The sequence below is a fragment of the Aphelocoma coerulescens genome, chromosome 3 (assembly GCF_041296385.1).
Source record: "Aphelocoma coerulescens isolate FSJ_1873_10779 chromosome 3, UR_Acoe_1.0, whole genome shotgun sequence".
NCBI lineage: Eukaryota > Metazoa > Chordata > Aves > Passeriformes > Corvidae > Aphelocoma > Aphelocoma coerulescens.
In genome coordinates this window covers 46,928,360-46,954,657 of record NC_091016.1, presented here as the reverse complement: position 1 = coordinate 46,954,657, position 26,298 = coordinate 46,928,360, and the positions used below count along the sequence as shown (strand labels likewise).

Sequence of the window (26,298 nt, the reverse complement as noted above, 5' to 3'; positions counted from 1 at the left end):
TCATTTGCCTTCACAGCACAACAATGAAGGGAAGGAAACAGACTGAAAGAACATAGCTTGGAAGAGTCTGTTAAATGCATTATGGAATATATTACTGTAAGACTGTAGTTTAATTTATCCAGGTTTGTGTTTCATTCTTGAAGGAATTCTTCTCTTTACCAATGAGTGCATCACCATGAAAATTTTGTTGATTCTGGTAACAGCACCTTTTAAATAAATGATGGGATTTTTCTTCCTTAACTAAGGAGAGGAAATGATCTTGTGTCACATCCCTGTTCTTCTAATTTCAATGACAGACAGAGTAGTAATGCAACAGCTTCTCTAGTACAGCACTCAATTTTTCTCTGTTGCAGTAAGAAGAATAGAGTCCTGTCCCTCCTTGCTGTTGGAGGCCTGCACAATTTAGGAAATCTTCCCAAGAAAATAAGGGGAAGAATATAACAGCAAATTTGGCTGGCTGAGTCAGCAGCATCCTGTTTGAGCAAGCCTACACAGTGCTCCAACACAGAGGTGGGAGGATTTCTTCCTACCACATCCTTCTGGGGAGTGAGCTGCAGAGAGCATCCTTATAAAAACACCCTCTTGCAGGTGGAATTGCAACTCATCTTTGTGGTCAAAGCATAGGTTTAAAATCTGACAGAAATTCTGGTTGTGTGAAAAATGACTTGAGTGTGTCATCTGATTGTCTTCTTGCTGTTGGAATCATCTTCTATTTCCTAGCCTCAGAAATAGAGAAAGCAAGGTGTTACCTAGGGCAGGACATGGCTGGGGAAAGAAAGCAGTCCAGACATCATGATGAGCCGTAACACCATTGCTTGTGCCTTGTGGGGGAAAAAGAAGAGAACCAGCTGCTCAAGTGGCTGCCCTCCATCTTTTCCTGTCATCAGATTCAAACCAGAGTGGTCTCCTTCTGCAGGGAAGAAGCTTCAAGTATATTCCTGCTTCTATAGGAAAACTGTTCTCTGAGTAGAGCAGCCTGTAAATTATCTTGTACCTATCCTGAATGGACAAAGTTTTTCTGGGCACCCATGCCCTGGTTGTGCATGAAATGGCCTGCTGGATCATGTTATGGCAACTGTCAATCCCAAGACAGTTACAGACCGGTCCTTTCATCAACAGAGGATCTGAAATTCAGGAAGAACTTCAAGCGACCTGCCTAAGGTTACTGGCTGCCCTCATGTCAGCACCAAGATTGGAATACCAGACTAGTTGGCCTCAAGTCAAAGGTTCAGCCCCACCTATACTATATATAGATTATTGTATCACATGCTCCCCCTTATTGCTATGCAACTGGGTGTCAGAGCAAAAACACAATTAAACACTGGTGTTGGGCCTCATTGAACCAGATGTCAGGAATGTTTTTCTCCATTGTGCTTGTCTAAAAGGCAGCTACATTCAGTAATCAACGTTCAAGCTGATTTTTCTACAAAGGCTTTTGACCCTGACTTCTTAGGATGGGAATTTGCCACAATTTTCTCTTTGAAAAATCTTGAGTAATTTGATTACAGTAGGAGCTGATTAGGCCTTCTGGTATCAAAGCCAAGTATTGCATCACGCTGAGGAAGAAACCCATAAACATGGTTGTTTCATAGCCACTTGTAACTCTGCCTAAGAAAAGGCACCAGTTCTTGCCAGTGAAACCCAGCATCCTGTGCTCCTACTGCCATCATCTAGATGTCAGCAATCCCTAAGGAGTGCCCAAAGGCTTTTCTCAAGGCTCAGGATGATAGCACCTGTTTTATACCTGGTCTAATCCTCCCTTACAGCTCCTCAAATTGGTACTCAAGATCGTAGTCACTGAAACATTACTTTTATATACATGAAATTGTTCTGTACAAGAGCATCTTGAACACACTGACAGTCATTTATTTCTGATGTGCCCTAAGGCAACATCCTGGCAATAGTAAATCAACAGAAATTTACCAATGACTTTTCTCAGGCCAGTTTTTTTCATCTTAGGGGCCTTGATCATCCCGATAACAAATAAGGGAAAAATTTGCTCCAGGTTGGAAATTCGGTTTCCACAGTCTTTTTTACTTGCCTTATTAACACCAGTGAACAAAACCAAGCGATAAATTCACTCACCGAAGGGTTCTTCTTTCTCATGTTTTATGCTTTTGATCCATACAAGTACCCAAAGAAATTGGTTTCCAGCTATTGATTTAGCTCAGTTTCTTCAGAAACATAGCAGGGACTGCCACCACTACCACCTGTGAGGAACAGGGCCTGATGGTGCCATACTGCTTTTCTGTTGATATATTTCCCCCTCTCTAATTTTCAGACATATGCCTATTTTAACTGTATGTACACAAATGCAGAATTTGTCTGTTTGGGACTTTACATTACTTTCATTACAAAACTGCGTAAAAAAGACAGAAAATCAATTTCATAGTCAGTGCTCAAGCAGCAGGAGACAATTCATACTGACATCTGATACCTGCTGGCTGCTGCTTCCAATTATGCCAGATGCCAGAGAGTGGGACTGTCGAAATAACAGTGTCGATGGTGCAATCAAACTAGTTAAGATTCTGGAAGTGTGTTGTGCTTGGTTCAGTGCGTCGTCAAATTCCCACCATAAGCAAAATAGTGACACCTACTCCTTTTTTGTTAACTTCTTAACCAGCAAAGAGATACACATTAATTCAATGTAAAGTTGCATCCTTGGATATATAGCTGAGTCTGCCCCAAGGCTAAATATCAAAAGATCGAATGGAATGTGAATGAAAAGTGAAATAAACACGATAAGTATTTATAATAATACATCCTTACTAGATCCTACTACAAGGCTGCATTACAGCCCTCAAGGCAAGACCATGTGCAGTGCCTGTTCAGTTCCTTGCAGCACCCTAGGGAATTCTTCTGTCATCAGAAAAAATTTGGTGAGCCTGAAATTGGCAGGAATAGTAGGAGAATAATAGGACAGAATATCACTGAGGCATTAACTGACCCGCAGAGACAAAGAGGGCTTCTCTTTGTTTGAGGCAGAAAGCAGAGGACAAGTTTGGCTGGATACACAGAGCAGCATAACCATGAAATCTGCTCTTATCTCCCTAAAATACTAAAAGAAAGCAGAAGACTATGGTGTTGGCAAAGCAGATCCTTCTTCATACTGACTGCCATCTCTCAAAAAAGCCAATCAACTGAAACAATCGCACATACGCACAGAGAAGGAAATCATTGGGTCTACCCCTTCCATTTCCCTGTCTTCCATGAAAAGACCTTTTGGAAGAGATGTGGTCAGTCCTTTCTTTTTCTTTCTCTTTCTTTTCTCTTTTCTTTTCCTTCCAGCAGCCTTCTAGCCAAGGAATCCTTCAGTGATTGGCCTCAGAGGTCAAACTTCTCAGGCTCTCCTGAGCAAGTTGCGACATAAATCACATTGTCCAAAGAGATGAGAATAGGAGCACAGGGCATCAGTTTAGCACAGTCCAAAATGGGACACCACCAACAGTTCCAGTTGGCCTTACCTTGTCAATTAGCACAGGCAGAGGCTTTCCCCAGCAGTTACTTAAAAGAAAATTATGAACTACACATCACTGATAGTCCCCCAAGGTTTAATTACGTTCCCTGTAGAGCACAGAGGATGTTGCTGAGGCAGGAAAGTGGGACTCCCCAGGCTGAGCAAGGAAGTTGCAGCAACTTTCTGCATATGACCACTTCAGTTGAGCATTACAGTCGCTATGTGTGTGCAAATACACAAACACCTCCTCACTGGAGGCTTCCAGAAGAGACTGAAATGTCTGTTTTGAGATACCTTTACTTTACTGGGAGACATCGCTTGATGTGCATGATCTCCACAGTCAGTGCACAGTTACCTATTCCATTCACAGACCAGGAAAGTGACTGTATGTCTGCAGTAACAGCACCTACAAACAGTTCTGAAAAGGCCGTAATTGAAACATATAAAAAAGCTCTATTGATTTGGCTGGCCATAGCCCCAGAAGCATACTGTTCTGAATTGGACAAAACCTGCTGGACTTATAAGTAGATGGTCACACTAATGCTGTTATTATATTTACAGTAATCACAAATGACAAATGATGCTTTGCAATGTTTTCATCAAATATTTCTAAATGTACTACATCTGTGCTAATCCTCAATTAATACGTTTTTAATATGCCATGGGACTGTTATTAGCAGAACAAATAAATTTCATATTAAACCTAATCTAAATACATAGTTAGGACTCTAATTTAAAAAGTTACTCTTAAATCTTTCAGACAATAAGACCTATGGCTAAATGAACCCAAATAGCACATATCTTTGGCAATAATTTAAAAATGCTTAAAATGCACAAATGCCTCACTCTTAATTACGTGTTAGAGTACTTTAGCCCAAAAAATGGAGGAATTTCAACAAAACTTCAGCCTCTTAACCCAGGTATCTCTGCCTACCTCAGCGAAAAATTCAAACACAGAGGAGAATGCACTGAATCTTCAAATTATATCCATTGACTTGGAGGGGATAGTGTGCCAAAAGTATTTCATTAATTGTGGATATCAACCGCTGTATTAATAGCATCAGGTAGAAGCCATATGTCAGTGGCAGAACATAGCATACACATTCTGTGAACAATTCATTGTGATGGGATAAAGAACAGCATATTTAGTTTAAATACCTTGACTGAAAAAAAACCTCAAGCATGGTTAAATTAATTACTTACCTAATTATTCTTGTTCCAATAACAGTCATTGACTTGCTCCACATTACTATATATTTGAATTTTAGACTTACTGCTGCTAATAAAATTAGTACTTAGCTTAGATCTAATATAAACAGAATTAATGCACATCCAGGAGATATTCAGCATTTAGCTATATTTTATTTTTAGAGTATTAATCAGTCATCTGGCTTTTTTCTTTCCAAATTATCTATCACACTGCCTGCAAAATCACAAATTATTTCTTCATAATATTTCCAATCCAAGTGTAACTCAGTCAAAAAATAGTTGGGAGTGGGGAGAAGAAGAGATAATTTCTTCCATGAAAAATGTACATTACAAAATCTTGCAAGAGACAATCTAAAATACAGCGGTTGACTTATTTTCCTAACTCAAAAACCAATTTGCACTTGAAAAAATTTCATTTCTAAAACACACAGATATCAAAGGAAACAAAGTATAGATATCTACTGTGTTCAGAAGATCCAGATAGAAAAGAATTAAAGTCAAAAAAAGTGAAAATTATTTCTAACTAGATCCCAGCTGTATTAAAGGCTTGTTCTTCCATTCAAAAATTTTCACCATTTTCAACAGACATTAAAAGTATAAAGGATTTACAAAAAATTTAAATCAGATCCTTGTGCTGCAACTTTCTTACCTAGCATCTAGACACTAAAGTTCATGTTTTATTAAAAAAAAACCAACCAAACAAAAAGAGACACAAGCATTTACTCCAACAAGATTATCTTATGTCTAAAATTAAATTACAAAGAACAACAGTAACTACCAATATGTGGATGTGTGGAAAAAAGCACAAGGGCTTCAGTAATAAGATCACACACCTAATTTCAGGCTCCAGTGCCTTACAGCTTCTGGGAGGCAGGACTTTGCCAGCAGGAGTGACCAGGGAAGTAAGATCTAAGACTGGGCTGAAAAATTTTTAAAAACTGTTTGTCTCAATGTGTTTTGTTATTTATGCTCAACCTCTCCCAGAGTTACACTGTATAGAGAGGTGATGATGAGGGAGAGAAAGCAAAAGATTTCTTCAAAAAGTTTCTACATGTTTTCAAATTTCGAAAAAATATGAAATTGCGTGCAGTTCCTGGAACAGTGTTCATGTCATGCTTCCTTCTGCACACTCAGGAATCCCTAGCTCTTATGTACATATTTTCAGAACTCTAAAACACCACTGAACCCTGATTAATTCTGATTAATTGTCCAAAGACTTAATCAATATTAAATGAGCTAATTACAACTAGCTGTCCCTGTGGGACTGTCAGAAGTCTGATAAAGATCAGTCTGTTGCAGGTACAAGCCATCGCAGATCCTTACTCTTCCCTAAAGAACAATTTACTTTGACACTAAACCTCAAATTGCCACTGATGGATAACATGCTAAATGTACGTACCTTAATCTCTACAAGAATCATGAAATATTTACCTCCACAATACTGGCCAAAGGAGCACAGAACCACAGCAGAGCAGTGCTTCCTTGTGCTGGTTTCAGCTGGGATAGAGTTAATTTCCTTCACAGTGCCTAGTACAGGGCTAGGTTTTGGATTTGTGCTGAACACAGGGTTAATAACAGATGGTTTTGTCATTGCTGAGCGGGGCTTGCACAGAGCCAAGGCCTTTCCTGCTTTTCTGCCACACTGGTGAGGAAGTTGGGGGTGCATGGGAGGTTGGGAGGAAGCACAGCCAGGACAGGTGACCCAAACCGACCAAGGAAATTCCAGACCATGTGACATCATGTTCAGTGTATAAAGTGGAGGAAGAAGAAGGAAGGGGGAGGTGTTTGGAGTGATGGCATTTGTCTTCCCAAGTCATGGTCACATGCGATGGGACTCTGTTCTCCTGTAAGTGGCTGAACACCTCGCTGCCCTTGGGAAGCAGTGAATTAATTCCTTGTTTTACTTTGCTTGTGTATATGGCTTTTGCTTCCCCTATTAATGTCTTCATTTTGACTCACAAGTTCTGTATTTTTTATCCTTCTGATTCTCTCCCTGATCCCACTGGTTGGGGAGGGAACCAGTGGCTGTGTTCGTCTTGGCTGCTGGCTGGGGTGAAACCACAACACTGCCCCTATTGCTACCCCATGAACCACGTGGAGTACATGAAATAGGGTAGCTGAGATGTTGGGCCGTCTTCAGTCTGTTTCAACCCACAGTGCCTCCTTTTGAAGGAAAAAAAAAAAAAAAAGTATGATAAGTGTATACGGAAAAAATAATTTTGAAATGTCATGTCTCAGCATTCAGACAGGGGTATGATAGATGTATAGATTTTCATGTCTTGCACATTGTATTGCTAGTATAAATCATGACAGCAGTGAATTAAGACATAAATAGGAAAGAGAGAGAGAGACTGGGAAAATAGTCTCATGATGTAGGGACAGTGGAACAAATTCACTGCTGCAAGAACAAAATCAGTGAAGAGAGTGAATGCTTCTTTCAAAGGAGCTTTACCCACCCACAGCACGATAAAGCTTGGTCCATTGACTCTTTCCAGCTTAAAGCAATTCCTAAAAGCCGAACTGCCTGTATGTTCTCTGCCTCCAGGGAAAATGAGGAGCATTAGTAGGAATGGCTCTCTGAGGTTTCTGATACATGTTGAGGGCACACGTACGTATATGACTGTTTGCGTGAGGCATTGTTACTAACTGACATCTTTTCTTTTGCAGAAATGTTCAAGTGCTCCAGAGTTTTTAATGATGTGCTTTGACTGTGCTTTTCCACAGATGAAAAAGGGAAGAAGTAACATGAAAGAAATCCTTCAGCAGTGAGAACTGGAGGATCACCTCAGTGGTAGAGCAGAAGTGCTGCCTGGAGAATGCCTGCAGAGCCCCTAACAGATCACTAGCCCTGGACGTGCACAGAAACGTTTGGAAACCTTTCCTTGCACATTTTTTGCATGCATCTGTTCTCCTTCAAGCTCTACCAGATGAGGAACTATCATCTAGTGATAAGAGTTCAAGTTTGAAGACAGTTCCAGTTCTCTGTCACAAAGGTGCTATGTGACATTAAACTATATAAGGAAAAACAAAGGAGTACCATGATTGGGCCTCAGGTTTCATAACTATTGCAATGCAAATATCTACAAGATATGCACATTTTTGGCATTCCCTTTTTATGATGTATCCTAAATTTTCAGTAAGTTTTAGGCAAGTATTCACAGAATCATAGTATGGATAAGGCTGGAAAGGGACCTTAAAGGTCATTTAGTTTCAACTTCCACCATGGACAGGGATGCTACCAACTAGATCAGGTTTCTCAGGGTCCCGTCCAACCTGGCCTTCAACACTTCCGGGGATGGGGCATCCACAACTTCTCTGGGAAACTTCTTCCCGGGTCTTACCATGCACTGAGTAAAGATGATCAGTATAAAGACCAAGATCAATATAAAGATCAAAAATTGCTCAGCAGTAATTCTTTAGAAGAGCCACCCAGTAAGTGAATAAAGGGCTGGGCTGGACTTATCACAATGACAAAAAGCTCAAATCTGTAAAAAGAATTATTCACTGTGGTCTTACACAAATTGGGAAAAACAGATGCCTGGAAAAATATAGAATAAAGCTAATTGCTTCATAAAAGCTTCAAGATCCTCGGTTGCCAGGTGCAACTGTGATGCAAATATTACCATGATTCATTTGTTCTAACAGCACAAGTGCAGTAAGGAGTTAAGCAAGTGTTTTATAGCAGAAGTTTCCAAATGGCTATATGTGCTGTACTTATCTGGCCCATAACCAAACTTATATTCAGAGTTCATGGTAGCAAATTTGGTATGAATGATTTAGATGGATCATAAAAAGGAAAAATGGGAACATTTACCTACATTGTGCTAAATCATAGCAGTTACACTTATTCCTGGAGAGTGAAGAGTTGCTAGTGCTGTGCAAAGGGTCAGGCATCAGCTATATGAATCCCTCAGTTTTTTCCTTGGAAATGGAAGAAACCAGAAAATGGAAGACTTTTTTTTTTCAGACCAGGCATCTTTCCAGGCTTTTCTGGAAATATACATTTACCTTTGCTCAAGCCAATGAAGCTTCTTCAAGGAGACAAATATCCCTCCTCCAGCTGGTGCAGCCACAGCACCTTTTTCCCTAGTGAGTGCCCCTCCTGCAAACAGAACAGTTCTTGATGCCCCCTGTGTGGTTCGTCCACCGGCAAGTATGGAGCAAGCAGGGAAGAGATTCCACTGAGGAGTGCAAATCAGAGGGAATTATTTTCTTCAGCTTGTTTAAGGATTTGAAGACTTTTCCCCAGAGCCTAGTTATCGAGAAAAATAGCAAGAAACAAGAGATGCCACAAACACTTTGTCAGCTTCAGATCTTTCTGGTTTAAAGATGTTAAAGAAAGCTGTTTCCAGCCAGGGCAATGGTTTTATTGCTAGACTAAGTAGGAACAATCTGTTGCAATTCAAATGCATTGTGTTCCATAGAAAGCTGGATTTTGCACAGAATAAATCTTATAGGGGAACATTTTAACTGCATTAAATGACACCTAGTACGTCAGACTTACCAGTATGTGCTGTATTTCCACAGGAGTAACAGTTTGGTTTGTTGATGTGGCTGGTTATTCACCACAACCCAAAACCTCTTCAAGATGTGCTTAGAAAGCATAGAATAATCTGTCAACATATATAGTTTTCTGAAAAAGCATAGTTACTGTGGTGCAGACACAGGGTAAGTATTTCTGCTATGGATCAAGGAATCAAGGTGCAGCTTGTGAATTTTCTTTGAGATCACAGAATTTTTGTACATTGAAACTGTCATGGATATTTGCTGTAACTCCTTGCCCCGTGTTTCTTTTTCCTTTTTTTTTATTTTGAGTAGTGTCTACATATCTGTCTCAGAATAGATTGCTCAGTGAGGACTATCAGCACCAGCACTGACCCCGACTAGAAGGAACGAACTTATAAAGAAACATTTTTTCCAAGGGCTTTGAAGAAAAGGATAGGGCAAGGGAAAGCAGGAGATGAGATAAATCTCAGACAGGAGAGAGAGATCAGAAGGCATTGGTTTGTATTGCAGGGCACCATTTCTTTCTGCAGGAAAGCTAACAGAGCTGGTCATGGAGAATGCTGGGCTTCAAATGTTAGGAAAACAAAACTCCATGTTTGTAGGATCTCATAAAGCAGTCCTGAAAAGACTCCATGTCACAAAAAACATTCCTAGAAACCCAGTAGGAGCCAAGCCCTCAACTCTGCCCTGATTAAGACAACTTGAAGGTACGTGGCTCCAGTTTGGGGGATATACCTAGAATGTGCTGACATATATCCAAGAGGAACAGGCTGAGCAGGCTGTATTAATATGTGCATTATTCATATCTCTTACCTTGCAGCATCTGGTAAGTGCTTAGAAGACACTGGAGACTGAACAGTGCAGTTTCCACAGTGAAGATCTAATCTTTTTCCTCAGTATTTTACTCACAAAATAATCTAGCATTTCCTAGGTACACATCCCTCTGTCTTTGTGCTGCATGCCAGAAAGCACCCAAGTAGGAAAAAGCAAAACTCCAGGAAAACCCTTGCAGCAAAATATTCAAGCCTCTTGTTTACTTTCTCTTGCTTTCACAATGTGAATGAAAGCTAGTCATGCACCACACAAAAAGTTGTTATGGTTGTGCAGATACTTTCCCCTGTGTTTCTGCCCATCAAACACAGAGAGCTCATGTCAACATTTCCATTATATCTCAGTGAGGGGAGTAGGTGACATTTTTTACTGGGTCAACAAACTTTTCACTTAAAGGGAAAGAAAAGCAAAACCCAGCAAGTCTTAGCTAATGAGAGTCCATATGTGTGGCTTTGCGCCAGAGAACATTATATTTTCTGTTTTCTTGCCATTTTTGGCAAATCATTTGGAAGCAATATTTCTGCTTGCTGGTATCACAGTAGGAAGCACTGAAGGGGTGGCTACAATTAAACCCTCTGGAAAGGAACAAAAACCTGTTCCTGATGCATCCAAAGACACAAAACAGCTAAAAATGGAAAGAGGGACAGTTACCAGTTTATGGACATGTCTTTTCTCACAGGCTTCCCTGGAGTGGGAGCTGACATAATCCAGCTGTCCCAGCTTCAGCACAGCCTAAACCTGGTCAAAAACACACTCTTCACATCAAAAAAAATTTACTTGCTGCTGAGCTGGCTACAAGACTCATTTTAAGACCCTGTTGATTTTTCAATCACTGTTCAATTTAGGCTTCTATATAACTAAATGAGGTTTTGGTTCCCTGTTGCCCAGGTCATGTTCTGTACTTGGTAGATATTGGGCTGCAGCTCATACAGAAATACTGTAGTGCTATAAATCATTAAGTGTCAGGGTCTTTTCATACTATATTCAGCAGTTCTGGAACACATGACTTGTAGACATTCAGGAAACATTAGTTTCTGTAAATACTGCCACATCAAGCTTAAAAGCATATTTCAACAATTTCTTTTCTAATCCTTGTAGTAGCAAGTATTTTGGATGGTCATCATAATACATCCCATTATTTCAAGACAGAGAGCATAGCTTTAGATGTGCATGTGTGTATTGCAGTAAAAGCTAGGTTGCATGAAATAAAGGGAAAATTTCCCATACAGCCATAGAGTCCAAGAAAATGTCATGTCTGAACTGAAAAGGTTTCCCCACTTTTTCCTGGTCTGGTTTGCATGGTATTCACAAGCAACAACACTCATGGTGCTTCAAGTGCAGAAGCAAATTGTCACACAGGTGAAAGCACCCTTTATCACTGTTCATTATGAATTCAAATGCATTGCCTGAGACATCACATGAGGTCATAAAAACTCACAGCTATTAACTTATAGACAATAATTACTGAATCTGACCTGAACACAGCATACAGAGTCACAGGGCTGCAGATAATGAAATCAGACTTCTCTGTGAATACAGAAGACAGATATTTCCAAAAACAAACCAAGGGTCAGAGCACGTGGGAATGATGTAAAATGAAATCAGTGAGAACCAAGGGAAAAAGCAGACCTCTCCCACTCTCCCCTTTAGCTTGCAGATGGCTTTTCCAGGCATGGGAGCAGTCTCAGAGATCTACTCTGAGCTGTGCCCACTCGCTCCAGTCGTGGGACTACAGAGGACACGCTTCAGTCTCAGGACACAAGAGGAGCCCACTGCAGGGACTTCCTTCTTTCTTTGGCTGCATGCCAGCCATTAGGGCTGGCTCAAGTTTTATGCCAAATCCAGGTACCATGGAGCTCAGAGAAGTTTTTGCATTTCTCACACAGGCTTTTGGGGAAAAAATAGACCCCAGATTTTGTAACACTTCAAACTTCTGCTAGAATTAAGGGGTTTTTTTCTCACTAATTTTGGAAAATCACAGCATGCCATATTGGCCTTGTTCCATTAATAACATATTGTGGGATCCTATTTACAGGCCCTGGAGAAAACCGATATCAATGATGTAAACATATTTCCCACTGAAAACATTGAAGATTCTTCTATGAAAAAGCTAAAAATAAAATTGTCTTGAAAAAAATTTGCTGAGGGTAACATATATACACAGAAAACTAAGAAAAAAAGTCATAGCATCCCTGTCATACAGAGGATTTTCCAACTTAAACTGGGGTGGGGTCTGGGGGGAGGGGAGAAGAAAAAAGAAGGAAAAACAAACTACTTCCTATTTCATACCTACTTCTGGGAAATCATTTCCCTCCAATTCAGGTTGACCTTCTGAATCATACCTGGATGTGATTATCCCCTCAAGGACCCAGAAGAAACGATATACCATGTGTGTCACACACAGATGACTAGCCTTTACCTGGTCCATCCCACTCAGCTTTGCTATTGACAAAACATCATTACAAAAAAGGTCAAAACAACAAATCACTAGAATAGTAGAAGAAGATATTTTCTAGTCAAGAGATTCATTTTCCCTGCAACATAAACACTAACATATGCTACAACATACCCACAACAAGAAAGCTAAATGTTAGCTTCTACATAATAAAAATACAAACTTGCCAAAGGTCTGTGCACACTTACATAAACTAACAACACGTGAGCCAGGAAACCTCACATAAGTACTAGAGCATATGGTAAATTACAGCAGGAAGGCAGGCAGGCAGGCCATTAGACCTTCAGATTAATTGTGATTATTTACATACTTGCCTCCTATTTTTTCTTTCTCTCCCCTGTCATGCTCTGTAACACTGTCCCAGGCCTATAAACTAAAGCAAAACAAAACAAAAGCTCTGTGTTTTCTTGGTGTTGGAGATGGGCTCTGCTGAAAGTGACCCTGTAGCCCCATCTTTGAAAATCCACCCACTGAAGCCACAGCCCAGCCAGGCCCTTCTCCATCTGCAGAGGTGACTCTGCGGAGCTGTGGAGCATCGTGCAGGCATCCCCACGCCCCACGAGGAAGGATGAGATTTGGCAGGTTTTGCTGCCCCTTGTCAGATGTTGCTCTGGAGCCTTCCACCAGTGCAGAAGGCACAGGAGAAGGGGAACAGGCAGGTGTTGGAGCATTGTGCCCAACCCCAGCTGTCCCTGCCACTGGTCCCAGCCCCTCCTCTCCCAACAGAGATGTAACTGGCATCATGGCAGGTGTGCTGAGAAGAGCAAGCAAAGCTCAGTGGAGTCGACCAAGGGGAGTATTGCTGTTCAAAACACATTGGGAGGATTTCTGCAATGCAATTCTGGCAGGCCAGTGTATTTAATTAAGCAGCAGCCCAGAAATTTCTGTATCATTTGCACTTTCTGCCAGCAAAATGTTTTCTCCATCCCTATTTTTGTTTTCATTGTAATTTTCCTCCTGAGATGCGTGTGCAAGACAAGTGACCTTCGCAGTGAGGCTCCTCAGCTGGCCATAGCCCTGCCCTTCACAGCAGAGACATGCTCACAAGGGCTAATGGGCCAAAGCAGCGTCCACACCTGAACTGCCTGGACTGATGGGTACATTTCACAGCCACCCCAGCTGCCCTCCTGCATCGACAAATGGGCAGTCCTGATGCCCTGCCAGAGCGGGCCCAGCTGTGTAGATGTGGGTAGCCCCTTTCCCAGATCCTGTCACTCTTCCATAGCTGGCTCCCCAAGGTTGGCCCACCACAGCACCTGTCATCTCACATTAAAACCAGAGACATTTGGGGGACAGAGTGAAATTCAAGCTGAAACCTGAGCAGGGCCACACCATCCCCTTGGGCACTTTTGAGCATTGTCTCTACTGTGCTGGACAGGCTGGGCTGCTGCAAGCAGGACATGGCTTTTCCACATGTTCATGCATCCCACCTCTGCAGACCAAATGGCTGGAGAGGACTGGCCTTGTGGTCACCACCAGCAGATTTCAGCTCTGGCTCCTTTTACCCAAACAGTCCCTTTGAAAGGGTAACAGTTCCATTTTAACACTGGCCAGCTCACACAACCTTAGCTTTCCAGCTCTTTCTTCCTCTCTTCCTTCATACATATATACAGAAAGATAATGGTCTAGATACATATTTTGAAAGCCTGCTGATTTAGATGAGTGCAGACATAAAATCAATTCCTCAGCCTGTGGTCTAACCACACCTTTGTATGGTTTATAATGGAAAAGTCAGTAGTAAAATTAAAAGTGTTGTTAACTTCCAAATGGCACTTTCTGTTGTTTTATGTTTGGCATAACTGACCAAATGGGACATGTTCACTTTTAATGGTGGTTTTATTTATTTTTTCAACAGTATTTCTTTAGTATTTTTTCCTTTTATATGACATATTAATACATAATTCAGTGGTTTTATGTCTCCCTGCACAGCCAGCATGATTTCTTGTGCTATTGAACAGTACTATTTATGACCAAATGGCCAAAATGTCTTTTTTTATTAATCTATTCTGGTCATGGGTTTGCTTGTTTGTTCTTTTGTTTTCTTGACGTTTTCTGAGCCTGCCTGAGTGCTTAGCTCCCCAATTTCCCTGTCTGAAATATGTCACCCCAAAGGGTCAGAATTTGCATGTTTACTAAGAAAAGTCAGCCAGTCCGACAGAGGTTGAAAATACAGCAGAGACATCAGTGTTCACAGAGCTGTTGTCAGTAAAGGTCCTCTTGCTTTTCTGTGATGCTTGAGGAGTTGCACGTGAGCATGTGAACCAGATGCCCCCATTAACTCCAAGAGCAGCAGCTCCATTTCCTGTTCCCAAGACAGCCACCCCCAAGCACCAGCCCACCTCAGTGTTGCTGTGCCACCTTCCTGGGGCACTGAAACCAATGCAGCAGTGCAGGCTGCAAACCCAGCTCAGCAGGGCAGGTGAAACCAAGCACCACCTCCTTTATAAAAATTTGTTTCAAGCATGTCCCACTTGGTTATCAGCATCTAGTGTGCACTTTATAATTGAGTAATTACTTTATCCGTAGGTTAAGCACTCAGTGAATCCAATCATTGTATCACCATGCAGTTAGTACATGGTGTATATCCTTATATGCCGTTTCTGGGATATTTTCCATCTGTACATTCTCCTCAGGCAATAGCAGAGGACATAGAGACTTTCATTAGCCCTCTGATGGACTACAGACATCCTGCTTGTTAATCTGTTATCTAACTGCTTATCAGTCACATTCTCAAGCTCTCATTATTTTACTCTCACACTGCTGTAATTAGCTTCTGCATTTTTCAGGCACTCATAGTCTTGCTTCAGTTTACAGGGACAGATTATACAGAAAGGAAGCTCAAATATTAATGCCACAAATGCAGGCCTTTTAAAGGCATCCTGTAAAGGACTGCTGTTAAAAGAGGCTAAAAAGTTTCTTGTGCTTGCATTTATTTCCTACAGGTATTGGCTGCCTCTCTTCCAAGTCTTCTGAACATTGCCAAGGAACAAATTCTGCTTGCCTACCCAGTGTAAATAATTTCAGGTAGCTGCTCACAAAAGGTGAGCAGGATTCAGCTGAGCTCAGGCAAGGAAGATGTTTTCTTCCTTGTTCCATTTCTTGTAGATATATTTTCTCTTTTTCCATAATTTTAAGGGAGGCTCTCACATGTTGTTCTTCCTTCCAACTTAGAGACAAAAAGGGTAATTATTTGGAAATAGTAGGGAGAAACCTGTGTACTGCTTTCTCTGCTCCGAGGTCTAAGTTCTCGTCCCCATAACCAAGCTTATATGATAATAAGATATGGTGCTGGAGAGTCCATTGCACTTTGAAAGGCCTGTGATGGTAATTACAAGTGTGAACATACAAGTTGGATTTCAACTATTATCAATGCAGGAAGAGTCACTGCCTTGAGATCTGACTCTGTCCACCAGCAATCCCTTTCATTTTTTATGTGGAACAGTGGAAAAAACTAACAAGCAAAGTATGCTGCTGCTAAGGAACAGACTCATCACCAGCACTTTGAATTCACAGTAAACGAGAAACCCAGTAAATTAAGAGGAGCCATTACATCACACGTACTGCTCCTCTAAGGAAACTGGATTCTTGTCAGTTCTTAGTGGTCCATTCCTAGTGACTTGTGTCTTTCTTCCAGCTCTACTGACTTCTTTGGAAATAATTTCTGAGTTTTTCCAGGATCTCACCAGTTCCCAAGGACCAATTCTCAAAAGAGTTTTCCTCTCTCCATCCAGACTACCTGCACCCTTAAGTGCATCATGCTTTCTGTTCTCCACACACTGGAGCTCATCCCAATTTATACAATTCTATATGCTGATATTTCAAGTTTTTCTCTTCTTATGAAATTGAAGCAATCTGAAACTCATTTCATCAGCTGTTTCATCTTATTCAGTAATAAGCATCTGCCATCACAGAGAACAAGGTGTGGAATGTAGATAAAATCCTGAGATTAATTCAATTTCACCTCTCTGTATTTTAAGAAAATAAATCATATTTATTATTTCATTCATAAAATGCATCCTCCCTACCATGCTCACCCATATCTTTCTATTGCTAATACTATTAAAGGCAGTGACCTATGCCTGGGCATTTCAGCTCCATGTTGCTCAAATTTTAAATGCTTTTTGGGTTGTTTTTTTTAATGAAAACCACTAGCATAGCTGTAATTGTTGTCTACCAGGGAGGTCTCCATCAAAATTATAACCTCCAGGGGTTTCATCAGACTGCCATAAAAATTTGCCCCAGACTGAGCACAGCTAAAAATACTTCTTTTCCCACACCAGTACTATGCAGAAGCAGAGCACCGGCCCCAGTGCATCACCCCTTCACTTTCAGGATACAGCTGGAGAGCACTGGAAGTAGACCAGACATCAACCCCTGCAGTGTGATGCCCACTACCTCTCAGTCTAAGGTCACATTTACCCTCCCATAACTTTTCACGATTTGTCTGTCGAGACTTAAGACTTTGAAGGCAAGTTACTGTGTCTTAGAAATTGAAAAGCCATGCTAAAACTTCAACAAAGGAGATTTCAGCTGTTGCCACAAATTACATGAAAGAGAGCAGTATTGTTTTGCTAGTAATTACAGTGATCCCCTTGCATTTCTCCTCCACAGGGTGCAGGATAGCTCCACTGAGAGACCTTAGCTGCACTCTGTATTTTACTGCAGGGATTGGTTGGCTCGACTGAGAGAGAAAAGCATCACCCAGGAATAAGAGAGGTGCCTTTTGCTATTACCATGAAAATCCACAGACATTTGGCCAAGTTATAAACCACAGGTGGTCACTAACTGTGTGTTCCTCATTTTCTGGATGCCTGACTTGAAACCCTGGGGGCTGATTTGCAAAGTGCTGAGTGCTGGAAGCTGTAATTGAAGTCTCTGGGAGCTGTGCTTTGAACATATATCGAGCTATAAAAACACTAAGTACTCTGAAACATCAAACTGGGGTCCCAAAATCAGTGGGTCCTTTGACCTTAATCTCCCTGTGACTCAGCTCCCCATCTGTAAAATGGGAATACTGTCACCTTCTTATCTCACAGGGCTACTGTGAATTTGAATCCACATGCATCTATTAAGTACTCAAAACGTTCTGCTGAAAGCACAGCTGAAACACCCAAGAGCGAATCAATAATTTTGTATTCAGCACACTTTTTGGATGATATGAGGTAAATAAGGCCTGGGCCACACTTTGAATGATATGGCCAGATGTCTCTGAGCATTATGCAGCAGGGGAAAAGCAAATAAATATAAACTCATGTAATTAAAGACTGTCTTGTAATGTGTTTACACAGGGGACCAGAGTTGCGGTTATGTGGGCAACTTTAGCATTGGCATTTCCAGAGCAAGAAAAATAACATTGCTACTGAGGGATAGTGTACAGTGGATTCTGACACTCAACACTGTGCAGGAGATAGGTGGAAAGTGCAGTGATAAACATAACTCACGAAATGGATACGTTAGAGATCATTATTCAGGGGCAAAGCAGAGCTAGGACACAGTGGAATGAAGGATGCCTGCAGAGCCTTTCCTCACTGCCACTGCATTAGGATACCACTCTAAATTACATAATTGTATATTTTGCCTTGGGAACCCTTGTCTCAGCACAGACCACATGTCTACAATATTTTGTTTGTATTCTTCTGTGTACTCGCCTAGCTCTTATTTTGCTGCACATTATTCCATCCCTGCTATGAAGACAGAACTATTAACTTCTGTGTGAGTTCCTTATGGCTCTGGCACTAATTCACAGTAAATTTGCTTCCACGGTACATAGAAGCAAGTCATATTAAGCTAAAAGGAACCACTAATTTGGGACTCAATTTGATTTTTCTGAGGGGGTGGAAGGCTTTGTCAATCGATGCAGTGGCTATTTGCTGGTAGCAGACAAATCCTGAAATTCAAGGACCTGAGGTGCTTTTCCAGGTACTCTGGAGCAGGGAGGGAGGTATTTGCTCCCTTATACGGAGATAACTGTATTTACTGACACAGCATTAGACTATCTGCTCTAGTCTATCCAGCCTCTCCCTCCCAATCCCTCTCTGTTCAGCAAGGTCCTTCCTCTATTCCTCAAGCACTTAGGCAATTAATTCTTGTCTGGCAAGCCAAGTCCACAGCTCCATCCCCTGTGTATTCTTCAAAACCTGCCTGATCCCACATGTGCTGCCCCAGCCTCCTTCCCAAAAGCATTTCAGCTCCTTTGAGCTCTTCTCTCAGCCTCCCTCTCCCATCCCACTTTATTTTTCCTCTCCTTGAGACATCTTCCTGTCACCTGAGAAATGTTTATTGAGTTCATACAAGCTGCAGATTTTCAAAACCAGAAAAATTTGTCTAAATTTGTTAGAGCAGAGAGAAAGATGCAGAAGATATCCCTCTAAAAACAATGTAAGACCCATCTTAAAACACTGTCTTTCAGTCTTGCCTGGTGACAGTAGGTCTTTGCAAAGAAAAGACATCAGAATTTAGCATGTAATTTTCCCTTAACCCTGCTAAAATTTGTTTTTCCTGAGAATGATGAACTTCACTCTGCAGCAGGCACCCAGCAGAGAAAATTTCAATCAATTTTCCAAAATCAAGGTTTGGGGAATAAATGTAAACATATTCCATTAAAAAAAAAAAAAAAAAAAAAAGAATGAAAGGAAAAGCCTCTAATAAGGAGAGCTAAGAAGAGATTACAACTTCACCAGTTATCTATGTGATAGAACACTGCAAGTCTCAACTGTGCTGTAAAAAGCAGATTTTTTAAGACACTTTTTTGGAGGTCATGTCATAGGTGTGTTGTGTATCAGAAACACTGCAGTGCCCCTTATGAACAGATCCAGTCTCATTACTGAGCTTTGGTGTTTTATTGGTGGGCCTGGATCATCCTGAATACATTAAAGGGTGAAAGAAATTGTCTCTTCTGTAAGCAGCTGAGAAAAAAGAAAATAAGAAAGAAAAAGATAATGACAAGGAGGCATGGAATAGAGTTTCATTGGTAGGTTTGATGTAGCCAGGCAGCAGGAATCAATGTCACTGGAGGGCAACATCAATGTTTAGTCCCATGCTAAACAGATCACACCTGGAATCTTCCTAAATATGTGTCTGTATATTACACTGTATTTTACAGCGCCTCTATATTTTCTATTAGCTTAAAAAAATAAATTTTTAAAAGGACTTCATTTATTAACTCAAGAACTTGTCCTCCAGAGGTGATTGTGATCCATATTCAGTTCTGACAGAGCATTATAATACTAGCAAAGTACTTAAGAATAATTAGAGGGGAGAAAAAGAAAGTCCAAATTGTTTTCTTTTTCATACAATGGATAAAAGAACAGTGTGAAACCACACAGGGTTAAACAAATCCAAGTAAAATTTCCTGTTCTGCTCTGGTCTATGAGGAGAAGTCAAGCATCATTTCATCCTTGTTTAAATTTCTCTTTACATTTCCTGTTTTATGTGGGAAAGATTGCCCTCAGATCTCAAAGGGAAAGCCCATTAAACTGCAGATCCCTGCGGCAGCCAGTCCCATCTGGCCTTTGCACATGGGCACAGAGCCAGCCAGTCTCCAGCCTCTGCCACTAAGGCATAAGGCAAGTCTGCTTGGCACACCAAAGAGGAGGCAAATTACTAGGACCTGGAAGTCTGAGGATCAGTCCTGATAGTTCCAGCCACATGAGAAATACTTCATGTGATGTCTATCTAAATTCTGAGCAATTACACCAAGTCACAAGCTGGGGGCTGGCTAGATTTGATGTTCATTAAGCCCAGCCCTGGCTTTCCCTTATTCAAGCTCTGGGATCACCTGTCATGGCCATTTCTTGAGGGAAGATTTGGGCTCCTGGCAGCGGCCTGGCTGCCAGGACATTACCACAATGGCTGCTTACATGTGATGAAAAGTTCAGGTGGTCAAAGGGGAAACACAGTTAAAAGACAGGAGGCAGAGAAGGAACAGCTTATCACTTCTGCATTGTGCGATGTGATGGCAGAGAAAGAAATAGTTAACCCCACGACAGATCAGTAAGTCAATTTTTCCATTCTTCTGCTATCTCCTTGGTTTTTGCCTTTATTAAGTTTGTTATTTATCCCAGTTATTTCTGCTTGCACATTCCTTTGGTTCAACTCAAGTGATGTCTTATCAGCATTCTACTGCTTATCCAAGTTACAGAAGTCCCACTGCTCTTGGGCTTGTTAGATAGGGACAGAAAGGAAAGGAGCTTAAAAACAAGCTCAATGCAAAATGAGTGGATGCTTTGAGTAACCATTTCCTTGCCTAGTGGAAAACAGTTGCCCCTTTACCCTCCAACTTCATGGCAAAATTTAACCTTGGAAATAGAGACTTCACAGAACAAAAAGCACTTAGATAGCCAACTGTTTTGATGCTTCACTTCTGCAGAAATGAGCTGTTGTGTTTGACATATTTATTACACCACATCTGTCTTCTAAGTCATAGAGTAATATTAACATCTAGCTTTTGCCATAAATTATAAACATCTAAGTAATTTTCCTGAATTTTACAATTAAAAATGACACCATCTCAATATTTGTCCTTATCACGTATACTACTGTATATATGTCACTTCCCCCCCTGCCTCCCAAAAAGAAAGATCAAGCCCTCAAAACCATTGGAACAAAGACAAGCTGCTATTAACATTATGCTCAGACTAAGCAAAAGTTTGTGATATTAGATGCCATTCCCCTTACCCCATTCTCCACTCACAGAGGTGATATTTGTTTTGCAAAAAAAAAAAAAAAAAAAAAAAAAAAAAAAAAAAAAAAAAAGGAGGGAAGGAAATACCGCATCTTTGAGACAAATTTTACGACACTCTGAATGATATGTGCACTTTTTATGTTTATGAAACCACCATCTAGCAAAAAATAGCTGCCTAATATTTTGACACAAAGGTCATTTGAAAGTTTTACTGCCTGCAAGCCCGATCCATTTTGTTGACAAAAGGCTCTCTCAGGGCTCTTTATGGTGTCCCAGCCTGCTCAACTTTCTCTCTGTCTAGCATTTCTATTTCCCCTCCTCACCCCCTTCCCACCTGACTAATTACTAGCTCATTAAGGCTGTCTTAATGAATTATGTTACAGCATTAAGGAAGGGCTTGGGATAAATGCTCATTTAGGTACAGGAGGAGGGACAGAGAGATTATTACTTGTGTCAACCTTGCCAGCTGAAGCTAACTTGATCTGACCACATTCAACACCCAGACCTGCCTCCCCCCCCACAAAATCATAAATATTTCAGCCAAAATGAATTTTAGATTGATATAAACATGCTCTTGGGAGGAATTGGCTTCCTAATGCCACAGAAAGAGAAATGCTTGGGAAGGTTATACTATGTGTACATCTGAGCTTGTGCTCTATGAGCTGTGCTGCTTGGACCTGCAAAAGGCTGAGGGGTAACAGAGGGTGTGGAATGCTCTCCCCTTGCTCAGTGCTGTCAGGCAGAAAGGCAAAGGCACCCAGTGCTGGACAGTACTTGTTTATTAAAAGCACTTCTGCTATATTTTGGATAACTTATGAAAGAAGCTAGGCAGAACAGCTTCTGTTCAAGATCACTCCACACTTCATAGCAAAATTGTTCCTATTTCTTATACAGAACAGCAGCATTGGCTCCACAAAGTATTCTGTGATCCAGCCAAAACTGTGAGCTTCAGAGGTGAATGAGGGCGTCCAGCTCTGACCTGTGAACTAGATTCTTAACATGCTGCTTTCTCAGACAGAGCTTTATCAAAGATCCCTCACCATTTTCCACATTCAGTTTAGACACTTGAAGTGCTAACATTTAAATGTGCCATTTTTCAAAGGAAAATCTTGTATTTTATTAATATCTTGCTATTCTTCTGTTGAACAGGTATATATATTTGGACCTGGGCTTTGTCTCTGGCTCTCCAGAGGGATTTTTATGGTCTGCAACAACCCCTCATGCACGTTTACTTTTCTTCTCCTTGTTTTTTTTTGGATGCAAGTAGCTATAAGTGATTGTAAAAGAAAATTTTACTACAAATAGGCCTGAATTTCCTCAAAATGCACTACCAACATTAGCTTTCACTATATGCATGTGAAACATATTCCAACTATGGTCAAGGTAGCAACGTGCACACAGTTTAAAATCAGATTTGTACCTGATAAACTTACGCTTAATGTACAAATTAACATAAGACAGTGAATATGAGACAGATAAGAACTTATTCTATTCTCTTGGAATCATCTACTTTTTGAGAGATCGAATTACTTTCAGATTTTGGCAAAGAATCATTAAAAGTAGACCAGTTAATACAGTGCCCTCTATTTTTGTGCTTCTACATTACTTTGTTTTCCAAATGCTTCACCAGAAGGAGACACAGATATCAGAAAATGGTCATTTTTAAGAAATCCTTCAGCTGAGCCATATTGCATTTTTAATGGCTTCATTAGCACCCAGCAAGAGTAAATATACATGCAAACCTATGAGCTGACATTTCCCCACAGACCTCAAAATCTTTTTAGCTGTAAAGGCAATAATTTAAGCTGTCTCTTGGAATAAGAGGCCACACAAATTCAGAGCTTATGTACTTTAGAACGTGTCAATAACTGGCTACCCTTAAGGAATAATTAAACTGGCTTTAAGCAGCATCTAAGCCTAAGAGCAGATAGTTTCTGGATGGAAGTGGACTGCAACACTTTTACTTCTTTTTAAATACATACACCCTCCAGGATTTAGGGGATGCCACAAGCTAACCTTTATGTTATCCCCATTCATCATCTTCCAGTCATAAAAATTAATAGTAATTGAAGGCAAACTTGTGCATACAGCTCCTTGCATTACACAGACACAAGTACATACGTTATACAAACAAAAAGTATTAAACAGGCATTTTTCACACTAAGAGACAACTTAGCAGCCAAGCACTAGATTATTCTTATCACTCTTTTGCAGTGAAGCAGGAGAGAGAAGGCAAGCACATATATGGCAATTTCTGCCAGAGCAGCAGATGACAGAGCTGTTGCAGGACAAATAAAAAAAATAAGTAAATTTTCCTTTCCCCAAAACATCCCTTTCTCATCCCAAGTTTCTTGACCTTTTTTTTTTTTTTTTTTAATTTTGGCCCCCTTTGGACTATTTCTTTTCCCTTCCTTCTCCTTTAAAAAGACAAAGAAGCAGCTGGTAAGCATGGGGAGGAGAGGGGTGAAGGGAGAAAGAGTCCTTCTCCCCCTTTGGGAGAAGGTGCAGGATGCCAGCAGTGTGACAGAAGCCATCCTGCCCCTGACAGCAAGGCTGGCGGGTGAATTGGGCTGCCACGGTATCAGCTGGGGCCATCGGCACGTCCCGCTGCCTATCAGCGCTGTGCCTGGCAGCTGGGGAGATACATTTAGATAAAGCAGCCAGCAATCGTTGATAACAAGTCCCTCAAATGTCAGGCAGCACAAAGGGCAGCATTGATTGCTGCTGTACAGCCCGCCTTTCCTTTTCTTTGGTGCTCTATTTCCCCCCCTTTTTTAATATAGCAAAGACTCTGACTGGGATAATCTGCCTGCAGAAAAGGCCATTGTGCTGCTACATGTATTGTGTTATTCACTAAATAGAATTTATCAATGTTTTTCTGATTCCCTTTCCTTTCTCTTCCCCTCCACCCCCTTGTTGCTACCTAGTCGCTTCTTCACAGAGGTGGGCCTGATCCAGCAAAGCGCAGACATCAAGTCCTAGATGAGACATATGGGCTCTTTGAAATCTATGGTATAGATTTCCTCCTCTCTCCCACAGTTTTGGATGGGTGCCCAAACCTAACACTCATCTCAGCTTTCATTTGTTTCTGACACAGAACTGACATGGTTGACATTTTGGGGCCATTTCATCCCAAAAGTTGTGCCAATCTGAGAATGAAAAGTATTTTGAATATCAGACATTCAATATGCTCTCTCTTTGAGCTACCCAGTTGAGCCCTGGCAACCTACAAAGCTCAGAGTCAATTCGTTGAGATTTACAGCCACATTTGGCAAAGGCTGCTGTCCTAGCAGGAGACACCCCATCTTCTGCCATGAGAATGAGATGGGACTTTGCAATGAGAAGCAGCACCAGCATAAAAACACACAACGTAAAGTAAGACACTGAAGGTGCATTTGACATTAAGGGTTCCTGTGCTCTGTTTGCAGATGCCTCTAGTGGTTCTCTTCAATTTTTCATCCTCAGCCTTTCTTTCCAGAAAATGAAAATAAGGTATTGCCTGCTCCCACACGCCAGCCATGGGCTGCAGGAGCCATCCAGTTGGTCTTTACAAAGTAGAAGTCACCAGCAGGTTCACAAAAGGCCAAGCAGTGACACATTTCCAGCCCGCTGTTCAGGACTGTCCTTTACCACAGTTCCCTTCTTCTCAATGCCTGAGAGAGGTAAGAGGGGACCCAGCCCTCAGGCATGCTCACTGTATTCACATCAACACACTCCCCCTCTCTCTGTCTTTTAAACTGATGCAAATTTAAAGCCAAATCTTTGGTTGAGTAATGAACAGGCTGTTCCCAGCTATATAAAAAAACATTACAATCACCAAGATTTTATAATCATTTTAATTATTATAATTTTAGACTTCATACTTCACCAATAATAGGGCTCAAACAAAAAGTGTGGAGTCCCTAGAGAGATAAAATGACAATGGGTTTTGTCTCATATGCTTGCTATAATTACAACTATTTGATCTGATGCAGTTTTACACTTTATATTTTCAGCATTGGCATTTTGAATGTAAACCTCTCCGAGGATCCTTCTGAAGGCCTGGAGGATTGCATCTCTCTCCCTTCACAGAACTATTTCCTATACTCTCCTCTCTCATGCAGAGATGAGGAGTTGGAAGACATTCACCTCAAGCCACAATAGAAATGACCACAGCCACAGAGCATTCCCAGGCAGCATCTGCTCTGAAGGGAAAGCAGGATGCTCCCTGGGAAGGTGCTCAGCACTAACAGCTTTACCAGCTCCTGAAAGCCAAGTGTACAGGATGAGTCCTCAGGGGGAGTGATGACATGGGCAGGACCTTGACATGGTGCACCTGGACTTTCTTTGTTCCCCACTTACCAGGGTAAGGCAACACAATGTCTGGCCTCAGAGTCTGACACCAGCAGCAGCAGCTGCCTGGGGACAAGCACAGGTATCATGGTATGGTTGGAAGCTCAGAGGCAGGAAGAGACTTGCACTTCCATGCTATATTCTCCCCATCTATCCAGAAATTGCACTTGCAGCTCTATTTAGAGCTGCTTAGCAGCCCTTAGTGGGTTTTTTTTTTCCTACCCTTTGTCTTACTCTCTTTGAAGTCAGTTTTACAGTGCAAGTAAAGTTAAACATTTCCCTTTATAAAAATAAACACTATTTTGATATAAGGAAAAAAGTTGGCAGGAAAAAAAATATATTTTCCCCACGGAACTGAGGGTTGGCAGTTCCTGCAGCATAGTGATCTCTTATACTTTTTCCTTCAAGTCTGGAAGTGAAGGGGACAGGAGAGAGTTTGTCTTTTCAGACACAGCTTCTTTGATCAGCGTCATTCACTCTGGAGAATGGAATATTGAATTCCTTTTGCAGTCAGCCTGTACTTAAGCGCTTTTGAGTCTGTCTGTAGTTTGTGGACTTTGTGAAACATGAGTATCCCTCCCACCTCTCCTCTGCCTTTCTTCCCTGACATGGGGATTTTCTCAAAGGGCATCATACTGCTTGACTTTAGAAATGGGGTGTTCTAAAATGTCCTTGGCCATTGCTCACATACAAATGGCCATGCTGGGAAATTGGGCAGAAGTACTTTTAAATTGGAGGGCTGCGTTCTCACCCCAAGCTCATGGGTAGAAGATGCAGGAGGTGGAATTCATAGTCATGTATGGCCCAGGTATAAATTCAGGTGCA

At 41.2% G+C, this 26,298-nt stretch overlaps 2 long non-coding RNA genes across 3 annotated transcripts in view; both read right to left on the bottom strand.

Annotated features, from left to right (window-relative positions):
- Positions 1 to 26,298, bottom strand: part of LOC138108046 (uncharacterized) — an 84,416-nt gene that overhangs the window by 39,261 nt on the left and 18,857 nt on the right. The window lies entirely within an intron of this gene.
- Positions 4,851 to 9,254, bottom strand: LOC138108047 (uncharacterized). Its single transcript, XR_011149839.1, has 3 exons — positions 9,171 to 9,254; positions 8,675 to 8,918; positions 4,851 to 6,829 (listed from the first exon to the last, which is right to left on the bottom strand). It is a non-coding gene; the product is annotated as an uncharacterized lncRNA (long non-coding RNA).